We start from the raw sequence: 21,168 nt of genomic DNA, 5'->3' as shown, positions 1-21,168 counted from the left end.
GTAACAAGTAATACAAACCACCACCCAGCAGGGAGATACCATATAAACGTGGTTGACTGCTCCTCCTGCATGCACCACAGGATTCCCCAGACCTGGGGGAGAAGACCTACAAACGCCTCCCGAAACCATCCCAGGAACAAACCAACCCCCAAGCAAACTACCTCATCTACCCAAAAACTTCAAGTAACACTAAAACAGAATTTACATCAATAAAATGCGCATACAAGAACATCGGATCCCTAGGCCCAAAAACTGATAATATAAGGGACTGGATAGAAACAGAAAAACTCCTCACAGAAACATGGCTAACCTCAGACGCCAACCTCAGAATAACAGAAGTGTGTCCACAAGGCTACAAAATACAAGTAGTTTGCAGAGTCAAAAAACAAGGTGGAGGACTAGCCATCCTAGCCAAAAACACTCTAAATATAGCCCTACAGGACAAAGCCTCCACCCCACACATGAATCTACTCTCATGCCAACTATCGAGCCCCACACTCAAAGAAACACTAACATGCTTATTTAGCTACATAATACAAGGAAAATGGAACTTTGCAAAATCAGAATCCGAAGAATTTATTCTCAGAAACTCCCTCACATCAACATACAACCTAATCCTAGGTGATCTTAACCTGCACCTAGAAGACAAATCTTCCAATCAAACCGAAAACCTCCTCGCATTCCTCAAAACACTTTCCTACAGAATCCTGGACCCACAAACCACACACAAAAAGGGCTACCAACTCAACATAGCTGCCTTCATGTCCCAAACATCCACCACTCAAGAAATACACACCACAAATGGAACTTGGTCTTGCACCCTCTGGTCAGACCACTAAAGATACACCTTCAAAATCAATTGGACACAGGGCAAGACCAAACAAAATAACCACACAAACACACTAAAAGATCGACCCACTTACATTCTGGAACAAAGTAGACACCATGATCTAAGATGGCAACCACAAGGATTTCCTAAACCACTGGCACACTCTAAGCACAGCCATCCTTGAAGACATGACACAACCACAAATAAAAACCAGAATCTGAAGACGCTCAGACAAATGATTTGACAATGAACTACTACAACTCAAATGACAATGCAGACGTCTTGAAAGAGAATGGTGAAAAGACAACCAAGAACACACAAAAACAACCTGGAGAATACTGAACAAACAATACAAACAAAAGCTAAAAGAAAATCATACTACACCAGTCAAATAGTCACAGTTCTTCAGAGACAGAGAAACTGATTTCTTCAACTGCCAGTTTTTTGCCTGTGACAACTAATCACAAGTATTTTTGGCTAGAACAACAATCGCTAAAAAAAAAGAAGGAAAACCTAACAAGCCCTTCTTCAGAACAAGCGTGGGTCTGTTGCCCTTACAGACTTGCCAGCCTCATTTTCTCACATAGCAGCCGCTAGGACCATGGAGACTTTAGAAGTTAAGATATCTATGCCTCCAATTTCACTACAAACCGGCACGGAGAAAATGCCAGTGATTTTTATGGCTCCTTCCCCTCAGGGCCCTGCTTCTGTTCCAGCGGGGGAGGGAAGTGCCATTCCAGCTCAACTGGCTGCACCCCAGCATTGGCAGCAATCAATAATATCCCAGGTAAGTGTTGGGACGTGGGTGCTTTCAGCGGCTAATAGGAAAGCCACACTGGGACGTTGGTTCCCACGCAGGGATTCTGAAGGCTGCACCGTTGAGAAGATTTTATTGGGCCACGTTCTTCTTCTCTTGTTCCCTCCCCTCGGGGCCATATTTTGACTCTGCAAGGTGATGGAATCCTATTGCTGCCATCACAGCAAGTAAAAAAAGGGAAACTCTATATTATTAATACTTATAATTTGATAATTATTAACTAAGTACCCAGAAGCTCCTGCTGCTGAATTTTGGTTCTGGCATATTAGACAGAGAGTTTGAATTCATGAGTGGCAGTGGCTTTTTTTATTATCTTATTGGGGAAATGCCTCTGAAGAAGTTGGTGGGTTCTAAATGTGGTGGAAGTTCCAAAAAATACTAATAATAATTATTTACAAGTCTTGACGGAGCAACTACCCTCCTACACTCAGTTGCACAGATGGTTGCGGAGAGCTCGTGGTGGGCTATGTCTCCAGTTTCAGAACCATTGGATATGGAGAAATCTGACAGCAAACCAGTATCCTTCAGCCACTGTGTCTTCCTCTGTGTATATGTGTGTGTCTGTCTCTATTGATTGATGCCAATAAAGTGACTTTGCTGCTGTATAACTCTCCCATGAGAAGTTCTTCTCTAATATCACTGCTCTCATTCTTCCCTTTAGGTTAATGTTTCGGTAAGTCCAAGCTTTTGTTTTTCTGAACTATTGCCAAAGTCAAAAGTATTGAATTGGTGTTATTGTATCAGAAAATCTTGCTCTTTGTAGCCACTGTGTCTACCTCTGTGTGCATGTCAGTGTCTGGGTTCATATCTGTGTCTGTATGTCTTATTATATGCGTGTTTACCTCTGTGTGTATGTGCATTTATGTTTGACAGAAACCCAAGGTACAGCTACACCAGTGGTTCCCAAACCTGTCCTGGAGGACCCCCAGGCCAGTCGGGTTTTCAGGATAGCCCTAATGAATATGCATGAGAGAGATCTGCATATAATGGTGGTGCCAGGCATGCAAACCTGCTCCATGCATATTCATTAGGGCTAGCCTGAAAACCCGACTGGCCTGGAGGTCCTCCAGGACAGGTTTGGGAAACACTGAGCTACACGATGGGAGGGTTGTCATTGAATGAGAGTACCCAAGAAAGGGACTTGGAGGTATTAGTGAACAAGACAATAAAGTTTCAAGTTTCAAGTTTTATTAAATTTGATAAATCGCTTATTACATACTAAGCAAGTAACAATTAAAAATATATTATATACAACCTTAAGAAGGGGGGTAAGAATCCACTAACAGACAATTGTAGCGGAGCCGGTACCTGTGTTTTCACGCTAGCCCGGCCACACTCACATATGCGCTGCTCCGACGTGCCTCCCTAGACGGAGGGAGGTCCTGCTGGATAATATGCACTGTCTGGTCAGCAAATCAAAAAGACAAAAATGAGTCACTTCTTTAATCCTTAAACTTCCCCTTTATTAGGTGGTATGATTAAGGTGCATTCTCCGATAGAGTGACACCCTCACAGTCTTATAACACAATCCTTTATATCAGAGAACTCAGGCTAGGATGGCTCAAAACAAAAGAGGCCAACCGGGACCTTTAGTCAGGCAAGTAATCATAAACATAAATCTTCAATCACAAAAAAAAAAACATTCACCAGTTCTCTTTAGTGGCACACAAAGTCCATAAGCAGAGCATTGCTCCAAAAGAACTAATGCACAAGCCTTAAACTCCTTCTGGCTTGTTTCCCAGCCAGCCCAACTGGAGCTGCTGGGGGAGGGGAAGGAGCTCAGCGAATCCACTAATTAAATAATCTGATTTTCAGACTTGCCACTAATGGCCCCACTAACCCAACCTGATGTACAGTGGATTCTCCCCCCAAACTGCCTTCCCTCAAGACTTTCACCATCCAACAATCCCAGCCAGCTTAACTATAGCTGACACCATTACACTTGCAAACAAAGAAAAAGAAAAACGTTGTTTTTTTTTTCCTTCCTGCTTCTCCCAAGCAGGACAGGTGTTGCTAGCACAAGTCCTTCAAAGGCATCCAGGAATCAAACACCTTTTCCCACACAATGCAAATTAGAGGTCTGCACGGGAACGGGGATCGCGGGGATCCCGCGGGTCCCGCGGGGATCCCGCGGGTTCCCCCCCTGGCCCACGGGACTCCCACGGGGACGCCCCCTGGCCCACGGGACTCCCACGGGGATGCCCCCCTGACCCACGGGACTCCCACGGGGACGCCCCCTTGCCCACGGGACTCCCACGGGGATGAAAACAACCTACCTAAATTCTGGCGATGCAAGTCTGGCGTCGCGTCGGGAAATAGCCATGTTGAGCAGTGAGCTCAGCACGTACACAGATGAAAGCCTTGCTTGCTGATTGGTCCGGCGGCCCCGCCCCACCGTGCCGCCGGACCAATCAGCAAGCAAGGCTTTCATCTGTGTACGTGCTGAGCTCACTGCTCAACATGGCTATTTCCCGACACGGGCATTAGGCTGTTTTTTGTCATTTCGGGTGGGGGATGGCAGCGGCAGCAGCAGCCTGAAAAAGAAATCATCCTGGCCGGGTTCGGTGTCATGCTCCGGAGCTTCTACAGCCTTCCTATCTCCCTCTCCCTTCTACCTGCGGCTCTCTTCGGCAACAACGATCGACACAAGCTTCTGGCGTCGGGGCCTACCCTCTGCGAGTCCCGCTTGTTTCAACTTCCTTTTTCCACAAAGGCGGGACTCGTAGAGGGAAGGCCTCGATGTCGGCAGCTTGTCTTGATCACCGCTGCTGACGAGTTGCTTAAGAGAGCCGCGGAGCAGGGGGGTGTTGCCAGGTGCAGGTAGAAGGGAGAGGGCCAGATGCAGGACTCGTGGGTGAGGGAGGAGAAGAGAGAGGGGAGAGAAACAAAAGGAAATATTTCATACTGGGCTGGGCAGGAGTGGAGAGAGGGTGGAAAGATTCTGGCTACAGGGTGCATTAACAAAGGAAAAAGGGGGAAAGCTGAAAATGGAGATAGTGACACAAAGAAGAGAAAGGGTAAGCAGGACCTTCTGAATAAGGATAGAGATACAGAGGGGACATGAAGAGGAGGTGAAATAGAGACATAGAAGTAATGCTGAAAAAGTGTGTGTGGGGGGGGGGAGATAAAGACATTGAAAGGGCAAATGGTGAATATGGGGTAAAGACAAGGACAGAGACAAATGAAGATTCTGAAAAAGTGGTGAGATAGGGATATAGGTGAGATGGACACAAAGAAGGGTGATGCTGGAAAATAGGTGGAATGGTAATTCTGACAGACACAGAAGGGAAATGCTGGATCAAGGAGAGATGGGGCTCAGGCTGGATGGAATGAGGAGAAATGCCTTGTTGGCCCGGAACTTCCTCTCCTACGTCAGAATTGACGTCAGGGAGCGGAATGCTGGTCAGCGCGACGCTTCTGCAGGGAAAGCTTGGGACAGCGGTGGCTTGGGGACTATTCCCCGATGGCGGTGGCAGCAAACCGAGTGGCTTGGGGGAGGGCACGGAGAAAGAAAGAAAGGGGGCAGACAGAGAGACAGAAAGAAGGGGGAACAGGGAGACAGAAAGAAAAAGTTGGGGGAGAGAATGAGGTCTGGAGGAGAGGAAACATACAGGAGGCTGAAAGAAAGGAAGAAAGATTGGATGCACAGTCAGAAGAAGAAAGTGCAACCAGAGACTCATGAAATCACCAAACAGCAAAGGTAGGAAAAATGATTTTATTTTCAATTTAGTGATCAAAATGTGTCTGTTTTGAGAATTTATATCTGCTGTCTATATTTTGCACTATGGCTCCCTTTTACTAAACCGCAATATTGTTTTTTTAGCGCAGGGAGCCTATGAGCATTGAGAGCAGCGCGAGGCATTCAGCGTAACTCCCTGTGCTAAAACCTACTATTGTGGTTTAGTAAAAAGGGAGGGGGTGTATTTGTCTATTTTTGTATTTTGTTACCGAGGTGACATTGCATAGAGTCATCTGCCTTGGGAAATGTATATGGCAGATATCTTTGTTTTGTGTTCAAAAGAAAAGGAAATGCATTTCTGGTTTTATTTCTACAGTGTTGAAGTACTTGTTGGCCCTTGCTGTGACTGGTGGGGATCCCCAAGCACCGCCAGCAGAGGACCTCCTCTAGAGATGGTCAGAACTCCCCTCCACCAAGCGCAGCAGTCGCTGGCAGCATCCATGAGCCACTGAGGTGCCAGCATCTGTGACTCAGGGACGCTACTGCTGCCTGCCAAGCTTGGCAAAAGGGACCCCAGGCCAACTGCAAAGGAAGTCCTCAGCTGACAGTTTGTGGGTTCTCATCAGCTGAGTATTTATATTTTATATTTACATTAGAGGTTCTGGTAGAAACCCATTTACAAAGTATGTATTCTTCCCAATTAATATTTCCAAATTAATAGTCTCTTTGCTTATTTGTAAATGGGTCTCTACCAGAGCCTTTAATTCAGTAGCATAATTAAATAAAATAACTATTTCTGAAGTTTATAGGGAAGGATGGTGACGGAGGGGATTCCTCGCGGGGACGGGTGGGGACGGAGGGGATTCCTCGCGGGGACGGGTGGGGACGGAGGGGATTCCTCGCGGGGACGGGTGGGGACGGAGGGATTCCTCACGGGGACGGGTGGGGACGGAGGGATTCCTCACGGGGACGGGTGGGGATGGGTGGGATTTTGGCGGGGACGGGTGGGGACGGGTGGGATTTCTGTCCCCGCGCAACTCTCTAATGCAAATCCCAAACCCAGGAGGCTCATAAACTTTACAACTCCCAGTCCTGCCACTTAGCTGATTTCCATCTGCACATCTTCAGGCAGACTGAAAGTTTCTCCAAACTCCATAGCCTCCTCACTGGGTAGCTGGTTGGCCAAAGGGTCTGTGTCAGGCTCCTGCATTTCCCAGTCCCGAGACTCAGTAACACCTTCAGCAGGAGAGACCCTTTTCAGGGCTGGCCCCGGATAGACTGCCTCCCTCCCTTTCAGAGCAGTCTCTAAAGTACACAGGGGAATCTGACCTGCCCTTGGAGGGGGAGGAGCTTTCTGCCGATTTCCCCTAGCTGACTTTGGGAGCCTAATCATTCCCTTCAGCTGGGGAAAGCCAGGGAGAAGGAAATCTCTCTGGGGCTGTTGCAAGCTGTTCTCAACCTCCTCCTCTCCTCCCTGGAGATCAGCCCCGACTGAATTAAAGGGCAAGCTAGGATTTCCCTTAGGCTTGGTCACAATCCTATCCCCATGGTTAGCCCTCTGAATCCCTGGGACAGGTTTAATTAGCTCCTGCCCTGGTGCAAGAGGCACTTTAGGGATAGGACTGTGACACAATACAGACAAACTGCGGTACATGGGGAAGGAACAAAGGTGGGTAAAAGTTACAAAAATGCTGTTTCTCAGGAGAGAAGAAAGCGAAAACAAGTAGAGGAAAAAACGTTAGGATTGGGGTTTAAAAAATTGTTTTAAAAAGTAAATGACGCTTTACAATGAAATATTTTATGATCAAATTAAACTGGTTTAAAAGAAGAATATGTTTTAAATATTAAAAGATGCTTTAAAAAGGAATGTTTTTAGGTTGGTTTTAAATAAATTCAGATCTTTAATTTCTCTGATATATAAGGGGAGCGTATTCAAGGTAAGAAAGGTGTCGGCATAGTGCGTTAAGAAAGCGAAAAGAATGCTAGGTATAAGCAAGCAGGGTATTACAACCAGAACGAACGAAGTTATCCTGCCTTTGTATTGGGCGATGGTACGCCCACATCTGGAGTACTGCGTCCAATATTGGTGGCCGTACCTAAATAAGAATATGGCGATACTCCAGAGAGTTCAGAAGAGAGTGACATGTTTGATAAAAGGTATGGAAAACCTTTCATACACTGAAAGATTGGAGAAACTGGGGCTCTTTTCCCTAGAGAAGCGGAGACTTAGAGGGGATATGATAGAGACTTACAAGATCATGAAGGGATATGATAGAGACTTACAAGATCATGAAGGGCATAAAGAAAGTGGAGAGGGACAGATTCTTCAAACTTTCAAAAACTACAAGAACGAGAGGGCATTCAGAAAAATTAAAAGGGGACAGATTTAGAACCAATGCTAGAAAGTTCTTCTTCACCCAACGGGTGGTGGACACCTGGAATGTGCTTCCAGAGGGCACGATAGGACAGGGTACGGTATTGGAATTCAAGAAGGGATTGGACAATTTTCTGAAGGAAAAGGGGATAGAAGGATATAGATAGAGGGTTACTATACAGGTCCTGGGCCTGATGGGCTGCTGCGTGAGTGAACTGCTGGGCATGATGGACCTCTGGTCTGACCCAGCAGAGGTATTACTTATGTTCATATGTTCTATTGACTGATCCCAATAAAGTGACTTTGCTGCTTTGTGAGTTTCCCATGAGAAGTTCTTATCTAAAATCACAGCTCTCATTCTTCTCTTTAAAATCTCACCTTATCTGATTTGGTAAGCCCAAACTTTTGTTCTTGTTCTTTGCTCTTATCAAATATTGATGTAAAATATATTTATTTGGTGTTACTAAATAAGAAAACACTTGCTCATTGTAGCCACTGTGTCTATCTCTGTGTTCATGTATGTGAATTATGTGTGTCTGCATTTCTCTGTATTTGTGACTATTAAAAAAGGGATGGTTAACAAGACTAAGATTGATATAATGCCTCTGTATCGCTCCATGGTGCGACTTCACCTAGACGATTGCATTCAATTCGGGTCTAGTTTCCAAGTTTATTCTTAGTTTGATATACTGACCATCACAAGTACAGTGATACCTTGGATTACAAGCATAATCCATTCCAGGAGCATGCTCGTAATCCAAAATGCTCGTTTATCAAAGCGAGTTTCCCCATAGGAAATAATGGAAACTCGCTTTGATACGTTTCCACCCCCCCCCCCCCCACCGAAGCCAGCAGCGCTGCTCCCTCCCAAGAACCAGCATTGCTCCCCCCCCGAAGGCCCCGCCATCGGACACCCCCCCCCCCCGCCGCCATCGGGCAACCCCACCGCCGTGATCGGGCACCCCTCCGCCGTGATCAGGCATCCCCCGCCGCAACCTGAGGTCCCCAGAGCCCTCTTCTTACTTTAATGTAGCACTGGCACATGCACATGCACATGCACATGCTCAAGGCCAATACAGAAGAGGAGGCTGACATGCCGGTGCTACATTAAAGTAAGAAGAGGGCTCTGGGGGACTTCAGGTTGCGGCGGGGGGTTCCCGATCACGGCAGGGGGGTGCCCGATGGTGGCGGGCGAGTGCCGGATCGCGGGGGGAGGGTGCTGGTTCGCGGGTGGGGGCGCTCGCAAATCGAGGCGCGCTCGGTTTCCGAGGCACTGATTTTGCGAATGTTTTGCTCGTCTTGCAAAACACTCACAAACCGGTGCACTCGTAAACCGAGGTACCACTGTATCTGGTCAGTTTACAGTATTAAGAATTTTTGCAGCGGATGTGCAGTGGCATTGCGTTCCAAAGGGAAGGAGCCGTTATGGAAAAAAATGGAATTTCTGGTGTAGTATAGATCTTTGATTGAGGGAACTGTTAATAGATTTTGGTTGGAGGATCTAAGGACCCTAGATGGAGCATGTGGGATAAGATATTTGTCCAGGAAAGTAGGAGAGTTTAAGGGCTCCTTTTATTGAGGTATGCTACGGGGGTTAGCACGTCGGATATTTCATCATATGTTAACCTCCGCAGCACACCAAAAAAATAACGCCTCATCAATGGAGGCATTAGCGACTAGCGCGGTAGGCGGTAGAATGCGCAGTATTCCGCGTGTTAACCGCCTACCACAGCTTGATAAAAGGAGCCCTAAGTTTGAAGACTAGTAAAAGTATTTTATATGTTGTTCTATGTGAATCTGGTAGCCAATGAGATTCACGAAGAAGTGGGGTGACGTGGTCATATTTTTAGCTTTGTAAATGAGTTTAACTGCAGTATTTTGTATCAGTTGAAGTTGGCGGGTGCTTGAAAAGGTTCAAAGAAAAGCGACCAAGATGATAAAGAGGATGGAACTCCTCTCGTATGAGGAAAGACTAAAGAGGTTAAGGCCTGGAAAAGAGACGGCTGAGGGGAGATATGATTGAAGCCTTCAACTCCTGAGAGGAGTAGAATGGGTACAAGTGGATAGATTTTTCACTCCATGAAAAATTACAAAGACTCAATGAAGTTACAGGGAAATACTTTTAAAACCAGAGGTTCTGGCAAGAGCGGATAGTGTAGCTGGTTTTAAGAAAGGTTTGGACAATTTCCTAGAGGAAAAGTCCATAGTCTGAAAAGTCCTAGATGCTTTAGCCTTTCCTCATTGGGAAGTCACTCCATCCCTTTTCTCCTCCCATCTCGTTTCCAGTGTGTCAGTCTATTTATGTTGCCTTTTATATTATTATTTTTTTCTAATTTTAGATTTGTATTAGTTTTAATTTTAAAATTTAAGGTATTTTTTAAAACTCTTGCTAGATGTACATCTTCTTATGAGTGGCATAGAGTGATACGAGTAAGGGTAAACTAGATGCACATCTTCTTATGAGTGGCATAGAGTGATATGGGGAGTAAAACTATGCCAGGGTACACCTGGCGGGGCCTCCGCGTGTGTGGATCACTGGACTTGATGGACCTAGGACAGTGATGGCTAACCTTTTTGAGCCCGAGTGCCCAAACTGCCGCACAAAACCAAAGAATTTCCTCAAAGTGTCAGCACGTCAATTAAACCTTAATAACAAGATTTTAGTATCTAAAAACTCTTTATAAAGTTGCCTGAACTTTGTAACATCATTTTTAAAGGTTGGAATCTTTGTATTGTCAGAGAATCAATTTGATTCACAATCCTTTGGTTTTCATTTCAATTTATTGGCAATTTATAATGTTTTAATGATTTCATTCATGGGCCGAATACACACATACTTTTCTCTGTCGCCGCACTCTTTGACCAAAAGATTTGTAAGCCTGCAACCACGTCAAGGTAGACTCTTTCAGCAGCTCCCCTCCCTCCCCCTTACCTTTGTGGCCAAGTCAAAATGATCTACCAACAATAAAATTTTAAAAACACAAAGCACGCTGTACGCAGAGAAAATGTTAATTATCATTTATATTCTGCGGGTTTTCAAAGAGGTCAAGGCAGATGACTTTATGCAATGTCACCTCAGTAACAACTATACAAAAATAGACAAATATTCCCCCTCCCTTTTTACTAAACCGCGATAGCGGTTTTTAGCGCAGGGACCTGCGCTGAATGCCCCACGCTGCTCTTGAAGCTCATAGGCTCCCTGCGCTAAAAAACGCTATTGCGGTTTAGTAAAAGGGGGCCATAGTGCAAAATATAGACAGCATATATAAATTCTCAAAACGGACACATTTTGATCACTAAATTGAAAATAAAATCATTTTCCTACCTTTAGTAATTTCATCAGTCTCTGGTTGCACTTTATTCTTCTGACTGTGCATCCAATATTTCTTCCCTTTTTTCAGCCTCCTGTATGCTTTCTCTCCTCCAGACCTCATTCCCTCCCCAAACTTTTTCTTTGTTTCACCCTGCCCCTTCTTTCTTTTTCTCTCTCTCCATACCCCCTTTCATTCTGTATGTCTGTCTTTCTCTCTCTCTCCGTGCCCCATTTTTCTTTGTTTCACCCAGCCCTCTTTCTTTTTTGCTCCCTGTCCCCCCCTTTCTTTCTTTCTCCTTGCCCTCCCCTATGCCACCACCATTGGGAAAATGCTGCCACCACCACTGGGGAATAGGCTGCCACTGCCGCTATCGGGAACAGGCCGGCGCCGAGTTCGCCCTGCTTCTCTTCCCTACGGGGCCAACCAACTCTCGCCACTCGACGTCAATTCTAACATCGGAGAGGACGTTGTGGGCCAGCCAGGCAGCGATTGGCTGGCCCAGAACGTCCTCTCCGACATCAGAATTGACGCGGGTGGCGAGAGTTGGTCGGCCCCACACGGAAAAGCAGGGAGAACTTGGCATCGGCCTGTTCCCAATGGCGGCGGTGGCACTCAAGTGGCTAAAGAGACGCAGTTTGCCAGCCTAGGGAGAACACTGGAGGGTGGCCAGCTGTGCACCCCCTTGGGGCGTAAAACCGGGGCAGACCGCCCCCACCCCCACCTTGGTATGCCACTGTCTGTACCTCACTCCCTCCCTATGACCAAAAATTCTCCTTTCTTCTATTCCCCGTGTACACAACCATCTCTTTCCCTCCCTTCCTCTCTCCCAAGTCTATGCCTTCTGTGTCCAAAAACACATTCCCTCCCCCACCTCAGCATCTCTTTCCCTCCCTTCCTCTCTCCCAAGTTCATGCCTTCTGTGTCCAAAAACCCATTCCCTTCCCCACATCAGCATCTCTTTCCCTCCCTTCCTTTCTCCCAAGTTCATACCTTGTGTCCAAAACGCACTCCCTCTCCCTTTTGTGTTCCCCGTTTGCCTCCCAGCAACTTTCTCAGCAAAATGTAGCTTGAGCCGTGTAGGCTTGTCTTCTATTTCCTGCCTGTCCCGCCGCGCACACATAGCCGACCAGAAGTCTTCCCCGACGTCAGCGCTGACGTCGGAGGGCGGGCTTTGCTTAAGCCCTCCCTCCGACGTCAGCGCTGACGTCGGGGAAGATTTCAGATCGGCTGTGTGAGCTGCAGGGCAGTCGGAGTAGAAGACGAGCCTTGCGGCTCGAGTTATATTTAACCCCACGGGTCCCCCATCGTCCCCGTTCAGCTCTCTCTCCTGTGCACCCCCTGGTAGTACTGCCCTGATGGCGGCCCTGCGCATGCCAGCTGCAAGGCCTTTGCGTGCCACAGTTGGCACGCGTGCCATAGGTTCGCCATCGCTGACCTAGGGTCTGATCCAGAGATGGCAATTCTTTAGTTCTTATGTTCTTATGTTCTAATTTCATTTTTCACTTTTATCTGCAGTCTGGAATGTATACCATTCAGTCCAGTTGATTTGCTACTCTTCAGTTTGTCAAACTGGCCCATTAAATCATCCAGAATTATAGAAATTTGGTTGAATTTCTCTGATTCATCAGAATTGAACACCATATCTTGCACCAGTAATTCCTTAAGACAAAAGAACAAAATCCAAAATGTTGCACAAAGGAGATGAAGCAGCAAAACAACAAAAAGATTGTGGAACAGCGCAGATATACCAGTTCCCAAATGACTTAAAACAATCCACAAATGATGTATACAGTCACAAGTGACAAACAAGATAAAGCCAAATAACACAGGCCGAGTTCTGCCAAAGTAAAATGCCTTCCTGAAAGGTCTTATAGGGTCCTTGGCTGTCTTAAATATAAAACCGTGATAGTCAAAAAAATCCATGCAGTTGAAGAAGCTACAAATAAAGAGCACAGGACAGAAGCTCCAATGCAGGGGTGGACAACTCTGGACCTCGATGGCCGAAATCCAGTCAGGTTTTCAGGATTTCTTCAATGAATATGCATGAGATCTATTTGCATGCACTGCTTTTAATGCATATTAATTGGGGAAATCCTGAAAACCTGACTGGATTCCAGCCCTCGAGGACCAGAGTGGCCACCCCTGCACCAATGTAAGCTATCTTGATACCAGCCTACTGTTATCAAGTTATTTGGCTACTTAATAAACTACAAACGGGTACATCTGATCTTCTGTTCCACAATCCTTTGGTTGCTTTGATTGTTTGTTTTTATTTCTCATTTGATGTCCCTCTTCAAACAAAATCTCAAAGCGGTTTTCAATACAAATCACAATGAAAAGAATGCCAATATTAATAGGAAAGATAATACAATCAAACAAGAGACATTCTTACAATCAAAAATAAAAAAATAAAAGCAATATACTATTAAAATGGTTAAAATTAAATAGATTTACTGATGCCATTAATTTCATTCAGAGTTACCCTGAAAAAATGTCTTCCAAAGTGATTTAAATTTGGAAAAGGATTGCTCAGATCTAATATTCCAAAACAATGGAGAGAGAAAAATTATGCAGAGGAATGTGTTGATTCATAGTGGGCCATGCTTGGGGATGGAAGATCAAGTCTGTTGGAATCAATGTTAACGTGATTGAGTACAAGGTACAGTGAGAGAAGCTAAATTAGAGGGTTGTGAAAGATGAAGAGTTTTAAAGGCTATACACAAACTTTTAAACTGACATCTGTACTGTAAAGGAAGCCATAAACTTTGTGGAACCTTTTGGTGCTATTTTTATTTTGTTGTTTTGGTAGTTTTGAATAAAATCCTCTCCTGATGTCCATTTTTGACCTTTGCAGCTATACCTCTAAGTCTCTTTTTTACCATTCTCCTTATCTTATCATAGTCTCCTTTCTTAAACTTGAGTGCTGTTCTATTAGATTTCCTGTGTGAACTTATTCCAGAGATGATATCAAATCTGAACATCTTATGATCACTCTTATCAAGTGGCAACAACACCGTTACCTCTTTCACCAATTCATAGGCTCCACTAAGAACTAGACCTAGAATGGCATCACCTCTTGTCGGTTCCTGAACCAGCTAATCCATAAAGCAGTCTTTGATTTCATCAAGGAATTGTATCTTCCTAGAATCCTTTGATGATACATTTACCCAGTCAATATCTGGGTAGTTCAAACCTCCCATTATTACTCTGTTACCCAGTTTGATTGCCTCCCTAATTTCTTGTTCTTTCTAGCCTCTGTGTCTATCTCTGTGTAAATTTGCATCTCTGTCTCTGTATTTCTGTGTGTCTCTGTCTCTGTCTGTGAGCATATGTGTTTCTAGCTCTATCGATTAATGCCAATAAAGTGACTTTGCTGCTCTGTGACTTTCCCATGAGAAGTTCTCTAAAATCACTGCTCTCGTTCTTCCATTTAGGATGACATTACAGTGGTGCCTCACACAACGAACTTAATCCGTTCCAGGAGCAAGTTTGTTATGTGAAACGTTCGTTGTGTGAAACGCGTTTTCCCATAAGAATACATGTAAAACAAAATAATTCGTTCTGCAGCCCTGTTTTCCCATAAGAATACATGTAAAAGAAAATAATTCGTTCTGCAGCCCTACATTTCCCTCCCTCCACCTCACCTTATATGCAGAGTTTGCCAGCTTTCTTTTTCACCCAGCCGCACGCTTTCAAAAAGCTGTGCACGCTCAGCTGCTGAAGTTGATCAATGTTCTCTTCTCCTGCAACTTCCGGTTTCCGGTTGCGTCAGAGGAGAAGATTGAACAACAGAGCATGCGCGCATGTGCTGCTCTTTGAAAGTGTGTGGCTGGCTGAAAAAGAAAGCCGGAAAACTCGGCATCTAAGGTAAGGTGGAGGGAGATGATGGAACACTGCATTCAGACAGGAGGGTGCTGCTGTTCCCGGCTTCGGCGAGAGTAGTTCCGCCCCCCCCCCCCCCCCCCGGGCCCCTCGGGCGACTTCGTTGTGTGAAACGAAGTTCGTTATAGGGAGCAAGACAAAAAGTTTGTTATGCGCAGCGTTCGCTGTACGAGGCGTCCGTTATGCGAGGCACCACTGTACTTATATTGTGGTAAGTCCAAGCTTTTGTTTTTCTGAACTGTTGCCAAAGTCAAAAGTATTGAATTAGTGTTATTGTATCAGAAAATCTTTCTCTTTGTAGCCACTGTGTCTACCTCTGTGTGAGTGTGTGTATCTGTGTTCATATAATATATGTTTCCTTTTGCAGTTGTGTTTCTACCTTCTGTGTGTACATCTTTATCTGTGTGTCCATGTCTGTATCTGTGAATATATGTGTGTCTGTCTCTATTAATTGCTGCCAATAAAGTGATTTTGCTGATCTGTGACTTTCCCATGAGACGTTCTTGTCTAATATCACTGCTCTTAATCTTCTCTTTAGGATAAAGCTACTGGTGCTGTGGTAAGTCCAAACTTTTGTTTTTCTGAACTATTGCCAAAGTCAAAAGTATTAAATTGATGTTACTGTATCAGAAAATCTTGCTCTTTGCAGCCACTCTATCTACATCTGTGTGTGTGTGTCTGGGTTCATATCTGTGTCTATATCTGTGGTTATATGTGTGTCTGCCTCTGTGTGTGTGTGTTCATATGTTTGTCTGCCTCTGTTGACTGATCCCAATACAGTGAGTTACTGCTTTGTAACTTTCCCATGAGAAGTTCCTCTCTAAAATAACTGCTCTCTTTTTTCCCTTTAGATAATAATAATAAGAATTTATTTTCTTATATACCGCCCTACCAACAGTTTTGGGCGGTTCACAACAGATAAAGAAAACTGAAACATTTCAGCAAAAAATTACAATTTCATAAAAACAATACTTCATACAGCAGTCAAATACAGCATTAGTTAATATACAGTTTCAAATATTACTAAAAAATAAAAAGTTTAGAAGAATAAAAATAGAACCACATCGTAAAATTAAAATCAAAATTTTTGTTAAATTTTTATTAAATCTTGTCTGATAAAAATTGAATCAAAAATAAATTTGCTTGTAGTTATTCTAGATAAAGATTTAACCTTTCATGACCAGATAAGCTCTGTTGTAAAAGCCTGTTTCCATAAACTTCCTCTCATTCATTCCCTAAACTCATTTCTTGAAACTGATGCAATTACAACCCTCGTTCACTCACTGGTCATCTCTCATTTAGATTACTGTAATCTCTATATAATGGAATCACTCAAAAAGAACTACGTCATCTGCAGCTCATTCAAAACACGACAATTAAGCTTATTTATAAGGTTGAGAAAAATTATCATATAACTCCTCTTCTGTGAAAAGCTCACTGGCTACCCATTACTCACTGTATTACCTATAAAACCTTAATGCTTGTTTACAAAATCAAACTTTCGCATCTCCCATCTTTTCTTGATAAACTCATCATCCCTTTTTGCCCTTCCTGGACTGTTAGATTGGCCGATCAGAATCTACTGACCATACCTTCCATCAAAGAATTCTACTACACTAGTTAAACTAATTTTTTTATAGTAGCTCCTACTTTATGGAAAGCCATGCCACTTCAACTCCTTCTTGAAAATTCACTCGATAAATTCAGGATTAAACTAAAATCATTTTTATTCAAAGATGCATACCATAGCATTTAAATATTTCCTCCCTAATAACTAGCAAACTAAATACAAACCGCTTCTAAGAAGCAAACCACTTTCCTGATGTCATATCCTCCCCCTCTCTTCCTCTCCTTTTAATTTTTCTTTTAATGATATAATTATCAACTTTCCCTTTCCCCTTCACCCTCAAGCTCACATTCATAATTGTAATTTGTCAATTTAATGTTCACACATCCTCCCCTTATAAAAATTTATTTTTAACTTTTTATTTTTAACATTGTAAACCGGCCAGGTGTCCTTCGATGGTCAGTATATTAAAATTAATAAACTTAAACTTGAACTTTATCAAATAAATATATTTCTAATGATTTCCTTATTTATTTGATAAACAAGAATGTTGATTTTAATTTTATGATGTGGTTCTATTAGATGAACACTGCTAACAATGGGGTAAGCCCAAACTTTTGATCTTATTCTTTTTTCTTGTGAACTATTCTAGATGTGACACATATTAAACTGCAACCAGTATTTATATCTGTCTGTATGTCTGCGTGTGTGTGCTTGTATGTGTGCATGTCTATATCTAACAGCATATTTCTGTCTATAATTCTGTCCTATTTCTGCCTATGTCTGTCTCCTTCTATTGATTGATGCCAATAAAGTGACTTTGCTGCTCTGTGAGTTTCCCATGAGATGTTCTTCTCTAAAACCACTGATCTCATTCTTCCCTTTAGGTTTCTGTTACTTATGATTTGGTAAGTCCAAACATTTGATTTTCTGAACTATTGCCAATGTCAAAAGTATTGAATTGGTGTTATTGTATCAGAAAATCTTGCTCTTTGTAGCCACTGTGTCTACCTCTGTGTCTGGGTTCATTTATCTGTCTGTATTTGTGAGCATTTGTGTGTCTATAGGTTTGTCTGCCTCTATCGATTGATGCCAATAAAGTGACTTTACTGCTGTACTACTATTTATTATTATTTCTATTGCACTGAAAAGCATACATAGCAAAGTACATTTTAACATACAATAGACAGTCCCTGCTCAGAAGAGCTTGCAATCTAATTTAGACAGGACATTTCAGTGTTGGGGAGATTATGGTAGAGGAAATGATACAGTGGGTCTAGGTATCTGACAGCAGTGTGCCGGAGTTAGCTTGGATTTGAGTACTGCCAGGGATGGAGCATGACGTATTGATTCAGGCAACCAGTTCCAGGCATATGGTGATGCAAGAAAAATGGACAGAGTCTGGAGATGGGTACAGATAAGAGAAGCTTGCCTGATGAACAGAGATCACGGGGGGTGGGGAGCATAGAGGAGATTAGTGAAGACAGATATGGGGGGCTTCAGAGTGAATGCACTTGTAAGTCAGCAAGATGAGTGTCCCCCTCCCACCGCTGCAGTCAGTGGGAGAGAATGTGTGAGAGAGAAAGTATATATATATATATATATAACATATTAGATCACAACATATGTAATAATCATCAAGTCCAAGAATATTCAGTACAACCTCTTCTAAAAATTACTTTAAGTAGAGTTCAAATTAGAAATGCACAAAGCACGTAACAGATGACCTGAAAACGCTGTTCCTATATATGAAGGAGAATAGGAATTTTGTAACTAAATCATTCAGTCTTGTGTCAGCAGGAAATACTAACAAGCATCATTCCAGCCTTAAAATAAATGCAAAGAAATAAAACAAACTCAGTTTAAGTCTGATTATAAAAGTTAATCTGGTATGCAATATCTAATACAGGGGTGTCCAATGTCGGTCCTCGAGGGCCGCAATCCAGTCGGGTTTCAGGATTTCCCCAATGAATATGCATTGAAAGCAGTGCATGCACATAGATCTCATGCATATTCATTGGGGAAATCCTGAAAACCCGACTGGATTGCAGCCCTCGAGGACCGACATTGGATACCCCTGATCTAATACATTGTCTGAAGGGATACTTGCACTAAAAATAACAAATAATGCAAAAGGAAATAAGCTTTAGTAATCTACCACACACACACAGATGCTCAGTTCCTCTCTACTACAGTGTTTTTCAACCTTTTTTGGGCAAAGGCACACTTGTTTCATGAAAAAAATCACGAGGCACACCACCATTAGAAAAAGTTAAAAAATTTAACTGTGCCTATATTGACTATATATAAATATATAGGAATCAAATAAACACAAAGAAAGTATTTTATAATGCTGCCACCGCCACTGAGGAATAAGCTGCCACTGCCGCCATCGGGAACAGGCCGGCACCGAGTTCTCCCTGCTTCTCTTCCCCACAGGGCCGACCAACTCTCGCCACCCGTCGTCAATTCTAACGTCGGAGAGGACGTTCTAGGCCAGCCAGGCAGCGATTGGCTGGCCCAGAACGTCCTCTCCGACGTCAGAATTGACGCGAGTGGCGAGAGTTAGCCAGCCCCACAGGGAAAAGCAGGGAGAACTTGGCGCCGGCCTGTTCCCGATGGCGGCGGTGGCACTCAAGTGGCTAAAGAGCCGCAGTTTGCCGGCCTAGGGACAACACTGGAGGGTGGCAAGCTGTGCACCCCCTTGGGACGTAAACCCGGGGTGGGGCAGACCGCCCCCCCCCACCCTAGTATGCCACTATCTGTACCTCACTCCCTCCCTATGACCAAAAATTCTCCTTTCTTCTATTCCCCGTGTACACAACCATCTCTTTCCCTCCCTTCCTCTCTCCAAAGTCCATGCCTTCTGTGTCCAAACACTCATTCCCTCCCCCACCTCAGCATCTCTTTCCCTCCCTTCCTCTCTCCCAAGTCCATTTCTTCTGTGTCCAAAAACGCATTCCCTCCCCCACCTCAGCATCTCTTTCCCTCCCTTCCTCTCTCCCAAGTCCATTTCTTCTGTGTCCAAAAACGCATTCCCTCCCCCACCTCAGCATCTCTTTCCCTCCCTTCCTCTCTTCCAAGTTCATGCCTTGTGTCCAAAACGCACTCCCTCCCCCCTTTTGTGTTCCGTGTTTGCCTCCCAGCCCATCTTTGCAACTTTCTCAGCAAAACGAAGCTCAAGCCACGAGGCTTGTCTTCTGCTTCCTGCCTGCCCTGCCGCGCACAAATAGCCGAACGGAAGTATTCTCCGACGTCAGCGCTGACGTCGTAGGTCAGGCTTTGCTTAAGCCCTCCCTCCGACGTCAGCGCTGACATCGGGGAACGCTTGCGATCGGCTATATGTTAGCTGCAGGGCAGGCAGGAACAGAAGACGAGCCTCGCGGCTTGAGATGTATTGAACTCCGCGGGTCCCCCGTCCAGCTCTCTCCTGTCTACGTGGGGCGGACCGCCCCTCTCCCTAGACTGGTGGTACTGCCCTGATGGCGGCCCTGACCGTACGGCACACCAGGCAACATCTCGCGGCACACTAGTGTGCCGCGGAACAGCGGTTGAAAAACACTGCTCTAGTAGATTCATGAAAGACACACTGTTTAGAACAGTGGTCTCCAACTCAAATCCTTTACAGGGCCACATTTTAGATTTGTAAGTACTTGGAGGGCCTCAGAAAAAATAGTTAATGTCTTATTAAAGAAATGACAATTTTGCATGAGTGCCTCAATACATAGAAGAAAAAAATCCAAACCCTATGTTTTTTTCTTGACCACAGCTTAGGCCATGGCTACTGGATAGATTCACTCTCTTTAGTTGCTCTATCCAGTTGGACACAGGGGTTGTTTCTCTCATTGGCAGGACATGCCTTTGACATTCTGAATTCATTTCAATTTGATGCAATCTACTACATTAGCTTTCATCTCTTCTATTTACTTCCTCAGTCTGAGCCCTCAGCACTTTGGAGGTTTTTCCACACTTACAGAGAAACATGAAGCCTGAGAATACCTTTATCTATCCATTCAGGCTTCATGATGTTCTAACTCCTGAGAAAACCTTGATTCCCTTCTCCAAATTAAGAGTTTTTCCGAACTTATCCCAGATTCTTTCCTACACTTGGTAAGGATTTTCATTTACACCAATCTATTACTTTATCATCGTCGTTTGTTCCTTTGCATTCCTTTCCAGCAGACCAAGGTCTCCATGCTTATTATGTTTTTACCTCTAGGCAACTACTCATTTCGCCAACCAAATCAGCTCTTCGTTTCCTCTACATCAGCTACTGAGGAACACAAGAAAACAAAAAAACAATAAAATGCAATATGATAGCACAGAGAAAGAACTCTCTCTCTCCTCTCCGATAGCACATTGTATTAATTCGTGCTACCCCAGAGCACACCTGATTACGCCTGTGTCCATTGTCGATCATAGAGAGCGACTTAGAGCTTCTGCATGGCAAATTTTCATCTTAATTCCTATTCAGGATGTTTCTGAAGCTGCATTATGATCCGCAGTGCATCCATTTTTGCTGTGCAAGAGCTCATATTCAACCTCCTGGTGGGGCATCAATTATGAGTTACAGCAGCTCCAATAGTTGACTTGAAACCCACCCCCAATCTAGGGTATTTTCAAACCAGGAACCTAGTCTTCTGTGCATATTTTTACAATGCAGTGCAATTTGGACCACACTTTCGCTCCAGATTTTTGCTTTTAAC

The 21,168-nt window shown here is 44.1% G+C and overlaps 1 long non-coding RNA gene across 2 annotated transcripts in view; it reads left to right on the top strand.

Annotated features, from left to right (window-relative positions):
- Positions 1 to 21,168, top strand: part of LOC117354754 — a 739,456-nt gene that overhangs the window by 576,293 nt on the left and 141,995 nt on the right. Inside the window, exons 2-4 of one of the 2 annotated variants that reach the window (XR_004538239.1) lie at positions 2,308 to 2,319; positions 15,434 to 15,454; positions 17,350 to 17,370. The exons of the other annotated variant lie outside the window; for it this stretch is intronic. This is a non-coding gene — a long non-coding RNA (uncharacterized LOC117354754). The remainder of the gene's footprint in view (positions 1 to 2,307; positions 2,320 to 15,433; positions 15,455 to 17,349; positions 17,371 to 21,168) is intronic. 2 annotated transcript variants of the gene reach the window in all.

Source organism: Geotrypetes seraphini, chromosome 2 (assembly GCF_902459505.1).
Source record: "Geotrypetes seraphini chromosome 2, aGeoSer1.1, whole genome shotgun sequence".
Taxonomy (NCBI): domain Eukaryota; kingdom Metazoa; phylum Chordata; class Amphibia; order Gymnophiona; family Dermophiidae; genus Geotrypetes; species Geotrypetes seraphini.
Note: the sequence above shows the minus strand (reverse complement) of the source record. Positions and strands in the feature narration are given on the sequence as shown.